Source organism: Microtus oregoni, unplaced genomic scaffold (genome assembly GCF_018167655.1).
Source record: "Microtus oregoni isolate MIOR12 unplaced genomic scaffold, Mior012 000004F_ref0000308, whole genome shotgun sequence".
Lineage (NCBI taxonomy): Eukaryota > Metazoa > Chordata > Mammalia > Rodentia > Cricetidae > Microtus > Microtus oregoni.
The window spans coordinates 59149945-59174355 of NW_024543063.1; the positions used below are offsets into that span (position 1 = coordinate 59149945).

Below are 24411 nucleotides of genomic sequence, written 5' to 3' on the forward strand. Positions count from 1 at the left end.
GATCTCACCCCCGCACGGCAACACAGTGAGAAGGCAAAACAGACCCTCACCCCTGGTCTCCACCTCCCGCCGCCGCAAATTATAGACGCACTGGAGTTCAGGGACAGACAGGGGCGCTGGTGAACCAGGACTGTGGTCGGCATAGCGCACAACCCAAGCATTTTGTGGCCTTTCACAACAGGGCAACGCACAGACGGGAGCATAACTATACACAAAGTTTCGCGCAATGATTTTGACCCGCGGGACACACAGTTTGCTGAGCTGGGGCCGCAGCACACACTAACCCCACCCTGACCACACGGGGACCAGCTCCGCGGCGCGCCTTCACGCACGCGCGCAGGCTGCCCCCCCCTTGCCCGGCACTCCGGCTACAGGTTCCGCCCCCAAGAGGTTGGATCCCTGCGGACTACATTCTCCGAGAACCTCTCGGCCCACCCTGCCCTGCCCTTATACAGCCATCGCCTCTGATTGGTCGCTCGCCTCCATTAGCTCCACCTCTGGATGACGCAGCCTCGTCCTTCAGAGTCCCAGCACCGAGGGGGCATGGAGGGGCGTGGTTTCGCGGAGGGGCGGGGCTTCGTCCGTGTATTGTCATGGAGACCAGAAGCGGTCCGCGGCCGAGGCTGGCGGCTGTGAGCCAGACGGAGCGGCGCGCGGGACCGGAGCCCCGGGGAGCGCGCGACGGCCTGAGGCTGCTCTCTCGGGCTGACCGTTCCGGGTTCCGGATAAGCTCGGCTGTCTGCAGGGAGCGTCCCCGCCCCGACGCGAGGGTCCCCGCCTCCCGCGACCGCACCGCCCACCGGCTCCGCCCGCTCAGCCGGGCTAACGGTCGGCGCGGCCTGCCACGAGGGAGCGTCCGCGGCCCGCGCAGAGACGTGCACCAAGCCGATGGCGTGGACGCGGCCGGGCCCGGCGCGTGGGCCGCCAAGGCGTGAGTCCCGCCAGGCGAGTGCTTCAGTCCGCGTGCGGGCAGGCGCGCGTGGGCGTGTCTCCCCGGGCCCACGCGTGTCCCCCTGAATCAGTGTCTCGGCTCTCGTCCAGGACGAAGACTTCTGAAAGCGAGCCAAGGAGGTTTGTGCCACCAAGAGCCTGAGTCTGTCACACAGACATTCTCATTACATAATCCTGCCACTTGAGCGGCTTGACTGTTTCTATTCCCCCTCCCCATCTTGCTTCCCACTCTATTTTTTTCTACTACTGTCTTCTTTTTGGTGTGAAGAACTAGAAAGAATCCTGCAAGATACTGCAACATTTAGAATTTATGGTTCTGTTTCCGTGGTTGTCACCTCCGTTCTACATCAAATTTAAGGCTCATTTCTTAAAGATGTCTCTATTTTCTGCTTTATTTGCACATTGATGGCTCTCTTGCTCGGCTGGCCCCAGCCGCCTGCGTCAGAGACAGAATTGTGTTAATAAGTGAGGGAGACTAAGGCTGACCATTAGCAGGCAGACGGAATTCAGACAGCATCTGGTGGCCCTTCTCCCTGTTTATAAGAAAGCATTTATAGTCTCGCTTGGTAAACACAATGTTTTAACTTTTTATCTTGATCCTGGGGGAGGATGACCCCCCCCCCCCACACACACACACGTTTTCCTTTCCGTTCATCAGCTTTTCCATTTGAGGACTTGCTCACTTGTTAGCTGTAGTTCCGGCTCGCTTGTTGCTGAAGCTCCTTTTCCACCAGCAGAGGTAGGACCTATCTTTCCTCCTGCCAAGTCGCCAGGACTTCTTATTTTCCTTACTGCTGCGTTCGTATGTTTCTGAACATGTTGTACCCGGGGTCGGTTACTCTGATTGTTTTTAATGTAGCCTTGTTAAGCTTCACTTTAAAACTTGCCAAGGGTTTATTGGTTTGTCATGTCTGCACGGATCCAGGTATGCCTAGCTCTTAAAACACAGAGCTTTAAAATAAGACCCAGGATTGTACTGCCAAGATGTGGCGTGGAGCTTGCTCTTCAGGTTCTGGACGAGGAGAGTTGTCATTGTCTCTATCAAGTGCAAAGGAGGTGACGCCTGTTTATTTAGTGTAATAGCTGTTTACAGTTAGAACTTTAAAGACTTGCCAGAGTAGATCTGCTGGATTTTAAAGATCTCATCTTTCTTGTGGCAGAGACACAACACCAGCATTGGGAAAGGCAACAGATTGCTTCTGTCATTTTGCTTTGCTGTTTTCGAGTGTACTTAAAGGATTATGATTGATAAGGCTGTCTTGCTGGAGAATGTTGACACAGGTGCGCATCGTTATCTTAATTAAGATCCAGAGAAAATGTTGTCTGTAAATGGAGCCAGAAGAAGAGGGCATAATTTTGTACAGTTTTGCTTTTGGAGAATTTAATTACACTTGAAACCTGTCTTTGAGCTTCCAGATTGTGTGAGCAGTTTGGCAACAGAAGTTTTAGAGAGGAATGGTAGTTTAATGTTAAGTGTTCTGGCATGTTCTAATACTACTTGTGGCTTTTTGGCAATACCTTGTGTCGGCTCTCTTTGTACTCTGTCTTTGTGGAATAATAGCTTCTAATTTTGAAAGCAAAGCATAAAATAGAGGGCTGTATTGTTCAGCAGACATTCATTATTGAGGAAGACATGTTTAGTGTGCAAAAACAGGGATATAATGAAAAGGTAAATAGATGAGAAATGTATGCCTTTTAAGGTTTGGGGAGTGCCTTGATGGTCTGAAACAATTCCCTTTTCTTATCATCAAGTGCATAGCTACAGTGTTTATGGAATAGCTCGTCATTTATAGAAATAGAGGGAAACTTTACTCCGTCCAAAATACTATATAATATATTTAAACTAGTAAGCAAATGATACAGTATTAGTTTAGAACCCAATTTATAACCCGGGTTCTAAATTTATACTCTTTAAAATAGTACCATCCCCTTTAACTAGGAATCTCTCAGTGTGCAAACAGTGACAAGGGGGATGCTGGTGGCCACTTGCCCTTGGATGACCCTACACCTCATACCCTTTAACATAAGTGCTACATTAAAATTTCCCTCCTCTTTGTAGCTCGACATTTCCTGGAAGCTGGCTGTCAATCAGTATTTGTGTAAGATGGGTCCGTGCTTTCCTTCAATATTAAACCTCAGAGTCAAAAGAGGAAATGAAAGTGGAGGGGATCGTGGGCATATGATGGGAAAGGCCAGGTGTAGAGTCATGGCTCATTCTTGACTTCAAGGATAATTAGCTGGTTAGAATTACACGGAGAACTAAAATCAAAGGAAGACTTACTTAGATTTGTTTGCTGAAACTGAAACAAGAGCGTTAATTTTGAGATAATTGCTTTATGTATCCCCCAGACCCCTCACCAGAATGTTTTCTCTGGCAGCTACAGTCCCTATTTTTTATGCTGTTATGCATGTGTTATTTTTAAATTAGATATATTGTGTTAAAAGGTGGAGTATTAATGCAAATAAATTATCCATTTTAACTAATAATACAATTATGAATGTTTGTATGTTCTAGAAATCTTAGGAAAAAACTGAAATGTCTTTAGTTCATGAGCTGGAAATGACTGAGATCGTGTAATCCTTTGTGAATTGAATGGGTTGTTTAAAATAGATTATGAGCACAGTGCCATAGTTGGAACAACATTTTAATTCTGAAATAGCACCACCTGCTTTGAGTGGAGGCATGTCTGTCTTCATATATTTCTCTTCAGTTTCTGCATTGCATTAGCTTCTGTTTTTAACATCATTTTGGTAGAGAATAGCTTTTCTTAACAGAACAGCAGCTGACACTTCCCCATGAACGTAAAACATAGGGGTGATTTTTTCCTTGTTCTGTAATGACTAGTTTGCTTTCACAGCTCTCCTCTGAAGTGCAATACTGATGACTTATTTCTGTATAAATTGGCTGTGTTTTCATAGCTCTAGTATACCTCAGCAACAATTTAGCTTGCAAATCAACTTAGACGCTTCAAAATTGAAACCCAGTATATTGTAACATAGTTTGATTGTAAGTCTTTATTAGTGAGGATGCATCTAACATTTGTTCAGGAAAGGGGAATATAATTTCCTCCCGCAGCTGTCATTTGTGTAATCCATTTCTCCTGCCTTTTCTCAGGCTAATGATATTCCACACCTTGATACAGCTCTTATTTGCTTATTTACCATAATATGGAGTGATACCTTGGAGAAAATTGGATTAGACGTTCATATCTAATATCCCCAAAGTATTGCTAGTGTTCTGTGTTCTGTGTTCTCTTACACAGAATCCTTTCTACTTCCTGGTCAGGTTAGAAGTACAATGTTTTATAATATATTTGGATGTTTCAGATAAGTTCATTTCCAAAATATAGGGTTATTTTACATATTGACTAAAATTTGTTCTTGAACACACCAATGCTTATCTGAATGCTTTGGGTGTGCCTGGATGTGAAGCTCCCAGATAGCACCAAGGAGGCTTCAGCAAATAATGCATATTAGTAATTGGTGCTAAGTGTGGATAGTGGGGGAATGCCACCTGAGACCTTTGATTATTCAAATTCTATTAGTGCACTAATAGAAATTTGGTAAATTTAGAAATTGTTGATTTGTGGAATGTCTGAATAATTTATCATTTATCTTGGAATTGCATTAAATAATTTATTTGAATTATAGCATTGGAAAGTAAAATCAAGACAAGGTTGTAATGTTTAATAGAAATCAAATTGCTATTAAAAGGAAATAATAGAGCTAAAACAAATCACATTTTGAAATTATTTTTTTGATCTGATTTTTTTAAAAGAATAAATTTAGCATTATCTTCAGCCTTTGGCATCAAGCTCTTAATTACAGAAAGTATACAAGTATGCAAAACTTGTCATTGTTATTAAAAATAGGGTTCTGATATAGGTGAGAAGAAAGGCTTTGAGAAAGAATTTCCAGACTATTTGTGCTATCTAAGAAATAGAGCAAGGAACTGGACTTAATGAATTATAACATTTATTATCAATAAAGTTGGTGGCTGAACTCCCCACCCCAATAAGATAATTTTACTGAAGGCAGTCTAGTTAGTCTAGCCTTTGCTAGAACAAATGCTTCTCTATGAATTATTAGGCATTAGTGTAGTCTTGGCTATAATAGGAAATACTATTTTATCGTTTGTAAGTAAATGTTTGTAAATAGACTTGTGTTCCCTGTACTGATTGGAACCTCCAGAAACTCAGGGCTAGTGTTACAGCAAGCTAGAAGCACAGCACAAATGTATAGAAATGTTAGGCAGGCACAAATAGGATTCCTCATTATTTACCTTTAAGCTTAGGGGTCTGTTCTGTTCTTAAACCATGATAGAGCTGTTGATTTAAACATAAGAGGACTGAGGTTTAGTTCTTTTTTCCTAGGCATAAATATTGGAATATATATATATATATATATACATACATATGAGAAATATTTAAGCATTCAGGCTTATCAAGTTTCATATCTGTTGTGGGCTAGCTTTACTATTAAAATTCAAGTTTCATTAAAGGTATTCAAATGCATGAGATCTCTTCATCTTATATGAAATATTTGTACTGGAGCACACTCTTGAAAATATCAAGAACCATTCTTTTTGGAGTAATGGATTATGGCTGATTAATTGAGAAGGTTGTACTAAATGTTCTTTAGTGGAAATATCTAAAGAATGTGCTTTTTAAGAATGCATCATCCACAAATAAAATCACTTGAGGTATCAGTAATTAAATTGTGATTTCATGAAGAAAGGGAGTGGTGAGAGAGGAAGCTAACTGTGGCTGTTTTCTCTTTAAGATCCGCAGTTCATATTGGACTTCTGGCTGCCCGTGGAAGGAGGTGATCCAGAAGACAGGAAGGTAATACTATCTATCATCAAGAACACATTCCTCTGCAATTCTGAACCTTTAGCCTACATGAGAACTCCGTCCAATAGATCACAGTTTCTTTAATTTTGAGCGATGGGAACCGTCCTGTTTTTCTCTGCTAACTTTCTGAGCCTGCTTCTTCCAGGGCCACAGGCTGTGTTTAGAGAGCTGAGAAATAGCTTTTCGGCCTACTCAGCACCCTTAAAATAGCTTCTTTCTGCGAATTAGATCTGTGATGGTGTCCTGCACAGCTCTAGCAGATGACATTTCAGTTTGGGATTGACATGCACTCAGCCTGTTGTCCAACTGTCCTCATTTACCTCCTGTTCCTTTGTTGCATTTACCTAGGGGTGTATTCTCCATGGTGGTTGACCGCCAGCCGCCCCAGCCCAGAGACCCCAGCAAGAGGCTGGCTCGTGATAGCAGGCCATGGTTTCTTTGCCTGGTTCCAGCCCGAGCTCTGTTGGCTTCCAGAAACCCTGGCTAGGCTTTCCCTTCCCACCACACTAGGTTGGCTACTATGTGCTCTGCAGCTGTTTCAGGGGCTCACACAGAATAGAAGGCTCTGCTACGTTCTGGATGCATCTCTGGTAATTTACTCATGTGCATTTTTGTCTTCAAACCTACTGCTGGCATTGAAATCTAAGATTCCTGAAAAACAGCATTGGGCTCCAACTCTGTTTTCAGGAGAGGCTCCGTCCTCTGGCCCTGTGGTTGCCATGTTGACCACGGAGGTTCAGTTATGAATTGGTCCTTTCCGAAGAGCAGTTCCTTTATCTGGGAATGTTGACACAGGCCTCAGTCGTTTAATAGCATTTCTAGCTGTTTGTTTTTCTTGTTTAAAAAGGCAACCTTTTCCCTGTCATCACAAATTTCTAGCCCCTGACCTATATATCTAGTAAGGGACATTAATGAAACAGAAAAGGGCTTTATGCTGTCTAATTATATAATTAGGAAAATGGTAAGAAATGTGGTGGCTCACATTGATTTCTTCCATTAAAGGTACTAGAGCACATTTACAATCTCAAACCTTCAGAAAAGACTCCGGGTAATCTGGAAGTAAAGTGATGTTTGGGGGGATCCCTGGAGTAGCGGGAGGAATATTAGTTTCACATTCCTTTCCTCATGTCTTCTTGCAGGGTGTCGGCAGCTGGGGAACCATTACAATGTAGTCAGACAGTGCCGATAGCAGAGCACTTATTTGGAAAGCAGTTTACATTGGCACAGCTCGTCAGTATTGTGACCATGACCAACTTCGCACCTGGCACGGGTGGGTTATTCCTCTTGCTTTTAATACAGCAGTTGATGGTGCAGCTTGTGTGTAGAGTACAGCGTGTTTAAACTGACTCGGTCTTGCAGGTCATTTAGAACATTACAAAGTTGAAATGTTTTTATTACTAGAAGGAAAATGTAAAAGTCAACATCTGAGCATCTGATATCTTTCTGCCAATTTTTTAGATCATGAAAGTATGGTCTTGATATGTATGACACTGTCTTTTGTCATTGTTATAGGGATAGAATCATAGAATATTCTGGGACCGATGTATCTTTGTTAATTCAAGATTTTGTCCCTTATAATTTTTTTAAAATAAAAATCACAAGTATTTTAGAGACTACAGTTGGAGTCCCGGGCTAACTTGCCACCCGTCAGGATGTGGAAAGCAGCCTTGATTAATCTCGAGCTGTGAAAGGGGCAGGTAAAATTGTTCACAGAGGAAATTTACTAATGTACCAACCATTTAAATTAAATGTTTGTTAACATAATAGCGATGGCATTTTCTCCTCCTCCTCCTTGTGGTTTGGTCCGACTTGATGTTACAGCGGCCGTTGCACTGACTGTTAAGTGTTTAAATGATGACACCATTATGTGAAGTGATTTTGAAATGAGAGACTCCAGCCAGGAATTACATCTGCTCCCATCTCCTTCAAATCATACTCGATGGCAGTACAGATTATGATTGATTTGTTTGTGACAGATTGCAGGAAGCAGTCATTGATTTTTCAATATTTTACCTTAAAATTATTTACAGTTGTAACCATGGGGAGGTATTTCCATGGGCTGTCAGCCCCTGAAAGACTAAGATAATATTCCCTGCTCTCTGACAAGACAAATTACCTGTAATGAGTGCAGTAGCTGAAGGGTATACTTTTATTTTAAAATATGTCAATAACCCCAGTGACTAAACGAATATTGATTTAGCATAATGAAGCCTGAGTAATGTGAAAATGAGCTTTTTCAAGGGGCATGGTACAGACTTTCTTTTTAGCTGGTTGTAAGAAGCTTTTCATTCCTCCCAGCTAGCTATGGAAATGCAGTTTTCAGCAGCAGCCCACCAGGATGAAGGTGTCGCTTGTGATAACTGGAGTCTTGATGCCCGTGCTTTGGTTTTAAGGGTTCTTCTTATTTTATTCTGGTTTTCATTTTAGTTGTAGACTAGCTACCAATTTGTTTAATGCTGTTTTTAACTGACTTAATATTTTGACAGTTTCCACATTAAATTGAAGGAATACACACAGCCATCTATAGATGACAAGGGCTTGTATTAAGACGTTTCACATGGGTTGTCATAGTATTTAATGTGCAGTGTTTCATGGCAGGCCACCTCTGTGTTGACACTGGGAAGATTAATCCCCTGAGTGCTAGTTTTTAGGTAGTGGTGCAGACCTTCATTTTTGTCAAATTTTGTTACCTTCTTTCCTGTGATCCTCTACTTCCTATGGACTAAGATGTCAATACATGAAATCCTTCAAACAGGAAATAAATACCGTGTATTTATACATCAGAATGTGTAAGGATTTTAGGTCTGACTCATATCCACATGGCTCACATGGTAGGAGAAAGTGTGGTGAATTGAGCTGGTGGCATTTATCAGGGAAAGACACATTCAAAGATGATAACACAATGGTGTTCCGTGGGAACCTAGTTCATTTTATAGTAACTTAGTAATAGGATCAATATTTTAGAAATTAAAAACGAGTTGATTTAAAGGAAGTTTGGCCAACTGGACTCGTTCTGTTATGAACTGGCCTCTTTCGGTTATGAACTGGCCTTGGAAACGTGGAGAAGAAATTGACAATGCAGCCAATACCTAAGTGGAGAAAGTGAGCCTGAGAACACAGCAACACTGTTTCACATTGTCCCCAAGAATTGCTAAGGGTGGCAGGGGTGGCATTGTTTTGTTGTGTCTTGCAATAAACAGGGTGCATTGTGAAAAGCTGTAACTGTGACTTCCTGTTCCTAAGGGTTCATCTCGACATCATCACTGCCCTCTAAGTTTCTTTTCTCTTCCTCTAAGGGAACTTGTGAACTAAATATGAGGGGTATGCCATTGGAACCAGTAACCTAAAGTCTTCAGCCATTTATATTGCATTTGTAGATCTTAAGTTAGTGAAATAGCCATAGAATTACAACTTTTAAGGAAAAAAGTATTTTTTCCTTAATAGATTTTTAAATAAGGTATCTTTTCCTCAGACTCTATGTTAAGCAAAAACACCTCTATTGTTGTTTAGTTTATTTGGGGTAAAATAAAGCATTATAATAGTAACCTATGACCCCATCAATTAGTATGCATCTCTTCATTTGACAGTGCATGGGGAATTATCTTTGTAAACTTAATTTAAATAGTTAAAGTGAAATTTGTTTTATTTTGCTTTTTGGAGAAAATTATTCCCTTGAATATTAGACCTTTCTCTATTTTTTTCTGCTAAAAACAGAATTATTCTGCCCCAGTTCTTTATGGAAGAACTAGTTGTAGAAAACATTTTTGTTTTAAAATTACACATGTGATTATATAGGTCTAGTTAGAAATAATAAAGGAAGAATGACGCCTGCTTTCAAAATCTTTTTTGTTTGTATTAAGACAGTTTACTTTGACCTAGTTCATACCAATCTACTTAATTTTTTTCTAGAATTCACATTCCTGTGTTTTACCTGACCTATGATAACTTAATATAGGAACAAATTAGCATATAATTCTATTTTTCATATGACCTCCACCACTTGCAGAATTATGCCTCCCGAAAGGGGAGGCTCAGTCACTTATTCAGACTGTAGCCTTGGGTGTTTGCAAAGGCTGCGTGTACCCTGGCTGACATTTTGTTATGGAGAGCATTTTAAAGTAGCAGATAGAGGGAACACTTCACTCCATTACTAAGTTATTATAATGCCTCCACAAAGTAGCATTTTCAATTAGTGTCCCCAGTTGATTAGTGGTTTGTCTTTTCCCAAGCATGAAGCAGCATGGCCAAGTTAAGTTGTAATCAGTGGTGTACAAGATATTAAAGACTGACAGTGATCATGACAAATAATTATTATTTTTATTCAGTCCATGTCATTGGGTTTCCTGAGGTCTGTTTCTATCAGGATGCAAAGAACACGGAACACACAGGTGTTCTGTGATGCTGGTGTGCTTGGGGGTAGGTGTTTGTAGATTATAGTGTTCTCCCAGCTCCAGCCCTCAGCTGTTGTGGGAGTGAAGCACTTCTGTAGCACTAGTTTCATTGGAAATGCTTAATATTACAGAGGATTGTTGAATATTTGTTGCTTTAATCAAAAAATAGGAAAAAAATCAAATTTTGTTAATTTTTTCAAATGACTTTATTTGATTGAATGAATGTTGATGATTGAAAAGTTTTAAAAGTTCTTTTGCTGTTGTGATTCTTCTAGAAATCAGATATCATGGGGTAGACTCAAAATCACTTTCTAACCTGCCTCTGTTATACTCATGGGAGAAAAAAAGATGACAGGCATCCACATATACTTCTTAATTCTCTATACTGCTCCTCTCTACCACTAATAGAACATTTCCTCCTGAACAAATATATCAGTGCAGTTCAGACTCTGGAAGAAAATTGCTTCACCTGGCACAGCCTTCATCGTGTGTGGGAACATCAGATCTGTGTAGAGAAGACTGAGTGGCGACCCACTTCCTAGCTGTCATATAGTAGCCTTTGTAGCACCAGTAGAAAAGGGAGGGATTGGTTAGTCTACAGAGGATGCCTCCAGCCCTGGTGGCAGGAACCTGGAAGGTGTGTGTCTACCTAGAGATCACCCCCAGGCAAGGAACCACGAGATTCAAAGATGCCAACAGGTACAGAAATTGTTATGGATTTTGTATGAGTGGCCCAGTTTGTACTTCATCCACCTCCATAACTATTACAAAGACTCTAAGCCCTGGGGTGATTTCTGAAGCTTAGAGCTCGGCATGGCAAAGCGAATTCAGTAACTAGAATGTTTCCCTTCTTGTTTTTGTTTTGGTGTGTGTGTGTGTTGCTGTTATTGTTTTGTTTTGTTTTGTTTTTTTAAACAGTGTTTCTATATAGCCGTGGCTGTTCTGAAACTCTCTATGTAGAACAGGCTGGTCTCAAACACACAGACATCTACCTGCCTCTGTCTCTTAAGTGCCATCACACCTAGCCCCCTTTCTTAATTTTGCTTTTAATTAAATTTTATATTTTGAGATAATTAAAGATTTAAATGCAGTTGTATAAAATAATAGACATGTCCTTGAACCCTTTCCTCAGTTTTTCTCAGTAGTATTTTGCAGTATATTTAATGTCACAAGCTGGATATTGATGTTGAATAATCAAGAGAGGAATATTTCCATTACCATGAAGACCTAATCTTTCTCCTTTGTGGCCATACCTACTCACCCCCTCCCCATCTCTCAGCTGCAACAAGCGTTAGTCGGCCCTCCATTCCTATGAAGGTTGTCTAAGAACAGCGGACAGTCTTTGAGATCGGCTTGTGTTATAAAGCTTCATAACACATAGGAGTGCCTCAGTTTAAACCCTCATGGTCGGGATGTCATAGTTCTTTCTGAGCTTTGACTACAACAGGTAAAGGTGCTATACATAGTCATGTGGCAGTGTGTGTGCATGCATGCGTGTGTGTGTGTGTATGTAAGAGAGAGAGAGAGAGAGAGAGAGAGAGAGAGAGAGAGAGAGAGAGGGAATATGAATATAAGTTTATTTCCTGGGCTGCATAGCCACTAGTGGAATTGTGGAGTACACCTATATCTATAGGTGATTATTTTTCAGACTGTAATTGATATTTGGAGAGGGAAGAAGGAAGGAGGGTACCTACATTTTTGTGGAATTTTTATACCAACTACATTAGTTAATGATTTTAAAACATATAGCTACCTTAAATTATTTGTAGTTAAATAGAAGCACACATTGTTTCAGAATCTGGCTTTTGTTCATTCATGCTCAGGTGGTTACTTTTTAGATCATCTCTCTTCTTGGTCAATTTTCCTGTGGGTAGAAAGATGTAAACATTGTTGCTGCGAAGTTCACTGATTACTCAGGAAAATGTGGGACAGTTTTCCAGATTTAACAGACTGGACATCAAAACTGCATTGTGCCTTCTAGATCTTTAGCCGCTCATTTGGCCACTCCATCTCACCTGCAGAATTACCCACATGGTGTCAGGTTGGTGGTGATACAGAAAGTGCACTTAATTCATCTTGTGCACTTAATTAGAGAAAGAAAGAACTAAAAAGCAAGAAGTAGTCCTTTTTGGGTATATGGTCCCTAAATAATGTAGCTACTTTATACAGTTCTTAATGAAAAAAAAAAACAGCTGTCATTACCACTAGCCCTTCTGGGAATTATTTAAATTTGACTGAGTTAAATTTTACTTACTGAGACATGATAATGTCTTGCAAAGCCATATGTGATATTTTGAGAAGACGCATGGAAAGGAGTTTTAAGGAGTGATTGTTATTTTGATTTCCTTTCATAAAATGTCATTCCTTACATAAAATATAATAATGTGACACCTGGCTGTCCTGGTTCGGAAACTCACTCAAGACCAGGCTGGCCTAGAACTCTGCCTGCCTTTCCTTCCAGAGTCCTGGGATTTAATGCGTGCATCACCATGCTCAGCCCAATCTTTTTCTTTCTAAGAAACATTGGGTGTAATTAACTGAACCTAGTGACCCCTCCTATAGTTCAGATTATAATCCTCTAACTTCAATGAGTGAAGAACCAGATTTAGGCTACCCCTGTCTTTCAGTGGCTTTATCTTGGGCTAATGTGGTCAAAGCCACCATTATGGGAAAAGAATAAGATAATTAAATGTTCCTTACTCTAGTAAATGAGAAGCTAAAAGGTGAGATTCCCACACAAACCCTTTAAAGCTAGTGCAGTCATTGGCTTGTGAAAATTGTGTTGGAGTTGTCTATCCAGTGTCATAGCACTTTGAGTCTCTGGGACTCTAACCGCAGAAAAGACATCACAGTGTCCTGCCCCTGGCTCATGCTTCTAGACTGGGGTGTGTAGACCAGGAAAAGTCAAAAGAAACGAGGAGCCCACACAGTGGTGCATTATTGGAACTCAGAATTCAGGACACAGAGAGACTGGTAATGACAAATGTGGTGAAGCAGTGTTGGATATAAAGAGACCAAGAGCCAGTCAGGCTTGTGTTCTGAAGGAGATGCACATGACCTGGGGAGGCAGAACAGCCCCTGCAAAGAGGGACACCAACTGGAGTGAGGATGCAGGTTACCAGAGTGAGATCGGTTCTAGCTAGAATTTCTTGAAGCATCAAAGCATCTGCCAGACAGCAGTCTATTTAACAGCTCCTGGTGTTTTTCTGGACTCACCAGAAATGAGGTGTCCTTCTTTAAAGAATTTGTAGGTTTGGGTTTATGAGCCTGAGGTAGAACAATGGTAAAGCAGTTACTAAAAGCTCAGGGACTGACTTTGAGGTCAACCTGAAGATGCGAAAAGCAAAGCAGCCAGTTACTGGCTCTTCCCTCCACCTCAGTCCAAAATGGTGATCCTGCCTCCAGGAATCTCAGAATTATATTGTGACTGAGAGCTGTCTCCTCCCATTTTATAATCCTCTCTAGGGCTGGGATTAAAGGTGTGCACCACTGGGATTAAAGACATGAACTGCCCGGTTTCTATGGCAAACTAGTCGGCTATTGGGATTAAAGGTTTGTGTTACCACTACCTAGTCTGTAAGGCTGGCCAGTGGGGCTGTTTTACTCTCAGATCTTTAGGTAAGCTTTATTTATTAAAATGCACATGAAATGCCACTACACAATGCTGTAGGCATTCACCTAGCCTCTTTGAGGCCCTGAGTTCCCTCCCCAGACCACAGTGAAGAAGAAGAGCTGTGGTTGGAGAGCAAATCAGATAGGAGCTATTCCTCCTAAAACTGGGGCTGGCAAGAATCCCAATCTAGTTCTTCTTTTTGTTATTTGGTAAGGAATGCTTTGTACTTGACTGGTATCTTGAGTACCTAATCTGTCAAACTATATTTCAATTGTAGTTCACTGTAGGCTTAAAGTAGCAAAGAAATGTAAAGTTCTTTGAGAAGAGATCAAAATTAAAGCCAAAATCCATCATGAGTGACTACTTGGTAAGACTATACTGAGCCAATGTCCTTATTAAGAAATTGCTTTGGGTTGGGCATGGTGGTGCACACTTTTAATCCCAGCAGAAGGCAAAAGTAGGCAGATCTGAGTTTGAGGCTCCCTTGCTTTACAGAGTGAGTTCCAGTTCAGCCAGAGCTACATGGTGAGAGCCTGTCTTGAATTAAAAAAAAAAAAAAATGTTTGGGGTAAGTGTGTACATACCACTATTTTGTAAGTACAGGTCAGAAGGGAATGCTTGAGAGCCTTTGCTAAATGTCATTAATTTGGGGAGCTTTGTTGTAGTATAGGCCCCTTAGAAGAATTTGAACCTCCCTCCCCAGTATATGCTAGGCAAGCTCTCTGCCACTAGGATATATTCCCAGCCCTTTATTTCCTTTTTACTGTTTGACACAATTCTCAGGCTGTCCTGGAGCTTGCAGTCCTTCTGCCTCAACTCAGCCTTTTATTATCTGGGATTGTAAGTCTTTGTCTTCAGAATGGCTGAGTTGTTTTTAAATTTATATAACTTAGAGTGGTTATAAAATACACTAAAATTAGGACTTTATATTTATATAAAATATAGATTTATATCTTGATTTTATCTTTAGTAATAATATTGATTCCTGTAGCTCCACCTCTGTGGCACATTTTCATTGCAGTGGGTCCCCTCTGGCCAGCCAATCACTTGTGTTACCCTAATTTCCCACTTTTCTTCCATTTGTTAAAATACTCCATTCACTTATAAGCAATCCCTCCCAGTCTGATTTACTCCTCTAGCCCTGTCTCTCCTCTGCTGCATGGGAATGCTCACCTCCTTAGCTTTCTGCCTTCTGGGAGACCTTGGACATGCCTTCCTACCGCTGTCTCCATGATCTATCTTATCTGAGCTCCTGTGCCATCCTATTGTTTAGCAATCCAAGGAGCTCTGACAGCTTGTAGCCTACACTTCTCATCCTGCTTATCCTCTGTGTGCATATCACACAAAGTCTCTGGCTCCCGCTGCTGGCTCCATCTTGGTCCTCAAAGATGCTTGCCCTGACACACTGCCCTCACCTTGGCGCTCTCCATGGTCTGGGCATAGGTGTGTGATTTTGACTGCCTCCCTCTGTCTCCTTCCTGAGCCACGTCTTCACTGTGACTTGAGGCATCTCTCCTGCCCCGGTAATGGCATCAAGTCACTGTTTTAACAGTGTCATCTGTCCTCTGTCATACTCATTTCCTCCTTTCCAGTAGTCTTCCTTTTTTAAAATCTGTAGATCTGAGTTTCTTACCTATACATCTCTCCATGTTCTCTATAGTCCTTGTAGTATTTCTTTTAGCTTTTCCCCCCTTTTTTGTAGACATAGTCTCACTATGTTATACTGTCTGGCCTGAAACTCATAGAGACCCACCTAACTCTGTCTCCTGGGTGTTGGGATTCATTGATTGGTTTTTTATTTGTTTTTACTCATTTTTCCATGGGCTTCAGTTTTGGCAGTTTATATTACAGTGTCTCCTTGCTCCGAGAAGCTTTCCTCAGTCTGATATAAACAGTAAAGCACCTTCATTTCTGTGGCATCTCTAGCATTTTGTTCCTTTTTGAAATTTCCTCTCTGCTTGCATTTCTCTTCCGTCCTCACACACCCTCTTTTTCCACTGGAGTTGTTTTCTGTGCAGCATCTTAGTTGACCCGTGTTGCTATACCAGGGTGACAGGATGAGTAATTGGAAGGAAGAGGATTTACTTCCATAGTTCTGGAGGGTGGTGAAGGCTTTCATGCCCTGTCCTCATATGGCAGAGAGGGAGAAGGAGAACCCACTCCTTCAAGCTCTTTTTATAGCAGCATTAACCCATTCACTGCATCTTCCCATTCAGATCCACCTCCAAATGCTGTTGCATCGAGAGCTGAGTTTCCAACACAAGAGCTTTGGAAGTGACAGGCTCGCTCAAGTAATGGTAGTTTTAGCCTAAATGTCTGCCTTGCTGCCTGCATTTGGTCCCGGCCCTAGCTGTTCAAAGTGTGCTTTTGCTCCTGACTGTGCTCTGCTCTGTAATTTCCTCCTGACGACTGAGGCAAAGAACAGAGTAGCAGGAACTACAGCCTTCAGGATATGCGGAGAGGTGGGAAAGCACACTGCAGCCTTCAGGGAGCCTTCAGCTCAGCACCTTATCTGCTCAGATGGCCAGAGCTGGGTGTTGTAGGAGCTCAGAGGAGCCTGACAGGGGGTCAGCTGGGCTCTGACAGAAGGAACTTTGCAGGTTAGACTAGGTTAAGATGCTCTTCTACTGGGCAGATCTTAGTAGGAACAGAATGGAATAGAATGTTCCGGCATATTTCACGGTGCTTACTTTCTTTTCCCCTGCCAGAAGCCCAAGGAAAATTTATCTCCAGTCTCTGGAGTTTGATGAGGCTCAAGGAGAGACATCTCAACATCGTGGGGTTCCAGCTGCCTGTGCTCTCCCAGTTCTTACAGCCAGATTTGAATGTAAGACTCCAGCAGCTCGCCAGTGCTAGCCTGAGTTTTCCTACTATGGGCCTGTTTTCCAGGGATCTCTCTGGGAAAGATGACTATGCCATGAATAGTCATTCTCACAATGTACATGACTATCTCCAATTTTGGGGTTAGCATTTTTCTCTGGGACCTCAGATTGAATAGAAGTCATTGATTTTTTTCCCAAATTGGTCAGTGTTTGCTTCTCAGGGGTGACTCTTAAGTTCTTTATATGCCAAACTGAAAACTACAAAGCAACTTTTAAAAAATGAACTTGTGACAAAAGAAGAAAAGTAGGAACAAAACAAACCATTTAGAGACTTGTAATTTAACGTTCCTTTTTGCCCCAGTTTATGGTTCTGTAATGTGTGAAAATCTCTGCAGTTTGAATTTGAAATGTTCTCCAAAGGCCCCTTCTAAAAGATTGGCCCTCAAGATGGTCCTATTGGGAGGTAACAGAACCTGAGAGGGTTAGGGCCTAGAGGTCATCAATGTTGTGACCGCAAAGGGTTTTGTGGGACTCTGGTCTCTTCTTTGTTCCCTAGCTTGCAGTGTAAGAAGTCTGCCTCCATCACGCCCTCCTGCTGTGACCCAAGGCAGTGAATCAGCCCACTCCCCAGGACTTAACCTCTAAAACCATGAGCCCAAATAAGCACCTTCTCCTTGTAAGTTCCTTTCTCTGGGATCTTGTTACAGTGTCAGGAATCTAACAGCACATTAAAACTTCAAGACAAAGCAGTGGACTCCAGCAGTGTTACCACCTTGAAGACAGGAGTGTGGAAGAGAATCATGAAAATGAAGATTTGGGCAAACAGCTCATCCTTGCAGTTGTCTTAAAGGTACAAGGTTAAGGATAAACTCTGTGGGGTGCTCAGGAAAGGAAAGCTGGGGTCTTCAGAATGTACTTGGTGTTGAACAGAGGTATCCTACATTCCCATCACCTACTCCAAGTATCCGCAGATCAGCGATGTCTCTTAAACTCAACCAAAACAAGACACTATTACCCAGTAGCCTTTGCCCCAACTGCCATCAAAGTCAGAGTACAGTACACACTTCAAACTCTTGCTTTCACTTTAAACAAAACATTCCCCAAAGAAAGTTGACAACAGCCAGATGCATTTCCTGTGCTTACCTGGCATTCAAGGTATGTAAATTACAGCTGTGGTCAGGGACAGTTTTTTAGGCACCTGCTGTGTCTTTGTGATAGAACACTGAGCACACAAATGCATGCACTATGTTTTCCAAACCTATTCTCACATGAAGTGGAATATATGTAAGTTCACATTGAACTTTTCATTTTGAAATTTTACTCGGAAGAATTTATCATCCGTTTTGAAGAAGGCTGGTTCATGCTAATGTTGTGCTTGAGCTATTTACTATGGGCTTAGTTATTGACCTATTTTATTTGTCATTTTATGGCATACATATTTTCAGCAGAGATGCTTACACTAAGCTATATTTATTTATACTGCAGTGTATTAACCATAAAACTATCTAAGTACTCCCAAACCGCTATGATCTGCAGCCCTGGGAGAGAGCTTTGCAGGACAGCCAAGTCTAGAGAATTAACAGGTGCTGCTGGTATTGGAGATCTTGCCCAGGGAGCCTATCTACCTCTGAAATAATGGGTGGGGCCTCACGAAATGTTGGTGCTGACATCAGTGCAAGCTGGACTGTAACACTTGGTTCTCCTTAGAGGACTTGGTGTCATTTTTGTTTTAGTTCTTTCTGACACTTCTTAAACTGCTTCTGTGCTCTCCATTGTTGCCAGGGATATTTCTTCTGGCCCTGCCTGTAGATCTCCTGGGCCCTGGGCTTTGTAAGCATGGAGACCAGGTACTAGAACTAATTCTGGTGTGAAATGGTCACTTGGAAGCACTAAGTTAAAGACAAGCATTTAGTTCTGTGAGTTTTGTTGTTTTGTTTTGTTTTGACCACTCAAGGGTCGGATGGGAAATTGTACTGGCTCCGCCATTCAAGTCTTGAAGTTCCATAGCCTCCTGCAAGACTCATTCTAACCAGGGGGAGGAACTCTTGAGATTTAAGCCTCAGGCATGGGGCTAGTTGAACACATGCTAGAAGAAAAAAGTCAGTTTTGAAACAAGCTGTATCAAAAGTTCAGTGTATTAAACAATGCCTTTCTTGTCTTGCCAATTCTCCATTATCTTTCTTTGTGGATCTGGCGATGGAATGGAGAACCTTGTGCATGTTAGGCAGGCACTTTACCAGTGAGCACATCCTCAGCTCTCGGCCTTCGTTTACAAATCTCAGGCAGACCTTCTGTCTTGTACTCTGTTGGGACTAAAGGCAAAGCTTTAATTCTTAAAAATCTCTTGCAAGGCTTTGATTTGCCTCTCTGCTGTGCATGGATGCATGTGACCCATCCTGTTCCTGATATGGTCACCATGAAAAACTTTGTAGGGTATGCCAGAAGGTAACCCTTAGGTTGGAAGCTTCAGGACTTTCATAGGCCTCCTCCTTTTCACCTGCTCTAGAGTCTTTGGTGACTTGTCTCCTTAAGCCTTCAGACACTGAGGGGTTAAACTGTCTTGTTTTCTGAACTGGAAGACCAGAAGAGCCTAAGCATCAAGAGATTGGCCCCAGGTCAAACCACAGTTAGCAGCATCAGGTGGACCTGGATCCTCTGTTTTCAAGGCCCATGGGGTTTGTTTACTACTCCAAAATACAACAGTGGTTGAATAACAGGTGAGACCTAGTTATGACTGTGTAGATTGGGCTGCCAAACCCTCGGCACATGTGGTATGCTAGGTCACATGGAGTGGGGAGAGAGAGGGAACTCGATCCAAGGGCATGTGATCCCAAGGGGAGATGTGGCCGGACAGTGATGAAAACTGTTCGTGTGGGATCTAGTGACTGATTCCAACTGGCTAGCCAGGCCCAGTAACTTGGGAACATTGGTACTGAATATGCTAGCTGTAGTGGCTACTGTAGTCACAGTGTTTCTAGAAAATCAGGTGTTTGTTTAATTTGTTTGGGCCGTATATTTGCTTACTTGTTGTTTTGAGAGAGCATCTCCTTGTATCGTCCAGGCTGACCTTTAATTTGAGAACCTTCTGTCTCCATCTCCCAAATACAAGGATCATAGGTGTATGCCACCACACTCAGCCTTAGCCAAATGCTATTAGTCAGTTAATAAAATTACCATTTTTCAAAACATGAGCATTTGGAAATAAAATTCAATCCATTTCTTCTTTTCTTTACCTCAGTGCTGGGCATTGGGCCTAAGGCCTCATGCTACTAGGCAGGAACTCCCTGAGCTGCATCCCAGTTCCTGATATATTTCTCAATACAAGCAGTAACTCAACAGCTTATATTGAAAGTGCAGATTCTTTTTACTTTTCAGTTTAAAAATATAGTTTTGAGAGTTTGGAAAAATCTGCACCTTTGGTAAATAATTATTTGTTTATCTGGACTTCATAGTATTTGTTGTGTTCATGTGTCTGCATGTATGCACGCCGTGGCAGGAATGTAGAGCAGCCTGTCGGAGTCAGTTCTCACCTTCCACTGTTCGGGTTCGGGGATTGAACCCAGGTCATCAGGCATGGCAGCAAGTGCCTTTACCCACTGACCCATCTCAGCAGGTCCTCATCTACAGATCCAGTGGTTTATCATGTTAAGAATGGTTAATGATTCCCCCAACAGCAAAAGGAATTGTTCCTGACAGAATACATCAAGCCAGCAGTCTATTGAGATGTTACATTCCTTATGGGTTAATATTTCAATAACCTTCAAAGAATTTATATTTTTCTTTTCTATGTGGCCATGTGTATTTTCCAGTGATCTTGGCATTAGTTCTTGAGAAGTCAACTCAACCTCAGAATTCTAAAAAGTCCTCATTATCCACTTTAGTCTAAAAGAGATCAGCAATTTAGGCTGATCTATTTATATTAACTGACTGGTACTTCCATGCTAATCCTGTAATTAAGATTCATTTCTCAAAGATGTTACTATAATCTTAGAAATATTAAAGATTTAAACCCTAAAAATTGGTATGGAAATGATTAAATTTTCTCTATTATTTCTCCCCTCTCCCAGAGTGATTAATTTCCCTTTCAGTGCCTTCTACCCGAGCCGAAGTGCTTCTGCAGAGACGAATTCTGTGAAGCCTGTTTAGGGGATCATCCCCGCTAGACAGACAGCTGCGAGGGGGCACCGCTTCCCAGCATGGATTTCAGATTATGACCAATCAAAGGCCGAAGCTAAGGAACACCTGTCAGCGGCGTTTGCTGCAAGGAGACCAGCTCTTTAATCAAATTTCATTGTACTTCAGAAAAAGGTTTATTTTAAATGTGGCGTCTGCTTTTATGATTCATCCCTCTCAGCTGAGACATCAATTTGGGGCTTATTTATGATGTTGTTTTAGGGTAAAACGAGAAACTGCAAGAAAATATTTCAAAAAAGTGGCCTTTCCCAGACATTTAATTAGCAACTTTCTCAGATGGGAAAATACAAAATTGAAAACTTTAGTTTTAAATTTTTGTGTATGAATATAATTAGTGTTAGGGATTCTTTTGAGGACACCTCAGAATGTTGATGCTTGTGAAGTCTGGAGAACTTGCCTTGTGGAAATCCGTTCCGCTTATCTGTGAGCAGTGCAAACTATCATTGATACTGATGGGTTCAGAAAGGCCATGCTTGCTTTCAACTTGGCCCTGATTGGAGGCCCCGCTAAGTCCATAATACCAGGTACTTTCTCACAGCTGCAGACCATGGAGTCTAACTATCAGAAGACAAACTTCACTCTGCAAACTGTAACTTAATGGTATAACTGTGTGCAGCCCCGAATATCAGTTAGTTTTCAAAACATTTTATTCTACAGCAATTAGCTCAGGTCCTGGAGGGCAAAATGACAAGAGGTTACTCGTTCACTATGTATTTAATTAATTGAAAAATGCTCCAATTGCCTTTACAGTTGTTATTAGAGAGCGGAATCAGTGTTGCCAGCGCTCAACCATAATTGGAACCCCAGGGAATTAAATATTTAGCATTAGTAATGTAACAGCTCTTAGGACACAAATTTCTATTTTCGTAATGAAAGCTATACACTGTGAGTGCAAGCGGCTGAAAGGACAGCTGTGACAAGCGAAACGGCCTGGGACATTTCAATAAGACACCTCATTGGACAGCGAGTCTTACCACATTATGCGTTTGTAAGAGACCTGCAAGTTTAATTCCCACGAGGAACTCATAGCCCAAGTCTTTAGCGTCCTAATTGCATGCAGGATGAGTGCTTGGGCAAATGTCTTGCCATAAGTGCCTGAAATTCGTCCTGCTTTCTAAATAATCGCACATAAGTTCGTGCCTTTGTCAATTTAAAAATACTGAGACTGTCAGGGAATAAGGATCTTATTTGTTTTCCATTTAATTATATTTTAAGCACACATGCTTTCTGTGCTACAATGAGAAAAGTTGGCTATTGGGCTCTAATGAGCTGCAGTGTAGACACTGGAGACCCTGAGGGATTCGCTCCGTAAATTAGCTGGATAAAAAGTACTTGGTTAGGATATAGTTGATGGCTGAGCTGTTCGCAGAACCAGTTACAGTACTGTCTCTCGCTCCTGTTTCATTCTAAACAGGCTCTGTAGAGACTTTAACAGCTGCCTGTTAAAGCTGCTCAACTTGTCAAAATGTATTATATTACTCCACTAATAAATAGTATTAAAGGGTATTTGACTTCACCTCTCATTTTCAGAGGGGATCAGGTTGGTAAACACAACTGGCTTAGGCTGGCCTTATTTTAATTTGTTTATGTCAGCTAAGTAATATTGAAGGGCCGTGTTTTAAATTTGCAAGCATTACCTTCCCAGGGAGACAGAGCTTCCAAAATATGATACGCAGTGGAAACAAGGGATTGAGACACTTATTGTAGAATGTTCCTCATTGAAAAACGTCAGATTTTGACATTCTTAGGCCACATTTAAAGAACTTGAAAGCCCGTGACTGAGCTGACAGTCTCAGAAAGTTTGGTTACTTTGCGTTTTTCATTTCTAGGAAAATAAAAGTCACAAGATAAATAATGTCACAACTTCCTTTTGATTTTCCATTGTTCCTATGTCTATTTTGGATTATTCTAAGTAATCATGATTTTGTATCCACTTTTAAACAATTTTTCAAAACAATGCATGTTTACTTAAAAAAAAAAATACTTCATGGTGACCATTCTGGGGCAGCTGGATAGTTGTTAAGTCGGTGAGAGCGCCTGGCAGAGCATCGCCGAGACACCCTCGATTCTCGCGGCTGGGCAGGGATTTAACCACCACCATGTCGAGCAAAAGGGCAAAGACCAAGACCACCAAGAAGCGCCCTCAGCGCGCAACATCCAATGTGTTCGCCATGTTTGACCAGTCCCAGATCCAAGAGTTCAAAGAGGCCTTCAACATGATTGACCAGAACCGGGATGGCTTCATCGACAAGGAGGACTTGCATGACATGCTGGCTTCAATGGGAAAAAATCCAACTGATGAATATCTGGATGCCATGATGAATGAGGCCCCGGGCCCCATCAGTTTCACCATGTTCCTCACCATGTTTGGAGAGAGTTGAATGGCACAGATCCCGAGGATGTCATCAGAAACGCCTTCGCCTGCTTTGATGAGGAAGCAACAGGCACCATCCAGGAGGAATACCTGAGGGAGCTGCTGACCACCATGGGCGACCGCTTTACAGATGAGGAAGTGGATGAGCTCTACAGGGAGGCCCCCATTGACAAGAAGGGCAATTTCAACTACATCGAGTTCACGCGCATCCTCAAGCACGGAACAAAAGACAAAGACGACTGAAGAACTCCAAATTCCAGCTACATGTTCCCTGTTGCCACTGGGGTATTTCTGAGGTTTTTCTCCTAGAACCCGGTGCATGCCCTAGCTTACTGCTTTTTGCTGTCTGGTTTTGTATTTATATAATCTCAGCCTCTTTGGACCACATGTATCTTTATAATCAGACTGGAAATGGGACTTGGTGTCGTTATCCAACCAGAAAGTAAGGTAACGGGACTTACAGGCAGTCTTATCCCTCCTGTGTAATAACTGCAGCCCACACAGAGTCAATATATTTTTTCAGAGAAAGTTATCCACTCAATTTTTTCTGAATGATAATTAAACTTTCTTGATAAAATAAAAAAAAATACTTAATTTGATAAAGTCTTCCTTAGACCTTCCCTCAACCCGGGTTGTCTCCCTGCCTGGTGGTCTCCTTTGATAAGTTTTTTGTTTTTGTATGCATATGTGGTGTGTGTGTGTGTATGTGTGTGTGTGTGTGTGTGTGTGTGTGTAGGCTAGAGATTGACAGCTGACATCAGATGTCTTCTCACGTCACTTCCCACCGTATTTGTTGAGGCAGATCTCTGATGAACCTAAAGCTCAGTGATCAGCTAGACCACCTAGCCAGCATGCTCTCAGCATATTACACAAATGCACATGTTGGTCTGTGTTTACACATCATATTGGTGCCCTAGATCATGCATGATGTTTTAAAATTTTGTTACATTTATTTGGGGGTGGTGATAACGTGCCAAAGTGTGTGTGCGCGTGTGTGATAACGTGCCAAAGTGTGTGTGCGCGCGCATGTGCGTGTGTTTTGCTCAAAGGACAATTTGCAGGAGTTCTCTCTTCCAACTATGGAGATCACAGTGATCAAACTCAGGTAGTCAGACTTGGCAAGAAACCTCTTTACCCACTGAACCATCTTAATAGCCTTATGTGAACGCTTTTAACAGCTAGTCCTTATCGTGCTCTTGACAGAAGCTTCTGT

General features: G+C 41.8%; 1 pseudogene; it reads left to right on the plus strand.

Moving 5' to 3' along the window:
• The first annotated feature begins 1016 nt into the window (after nt 1-1016).
• Nucleotides 1017-23775, plus strand: LOC121447604 (annotated as a pseudogene).
• The last annotated feature ends 636 nt before the right edge of the window (nt 23776-24411 follow it).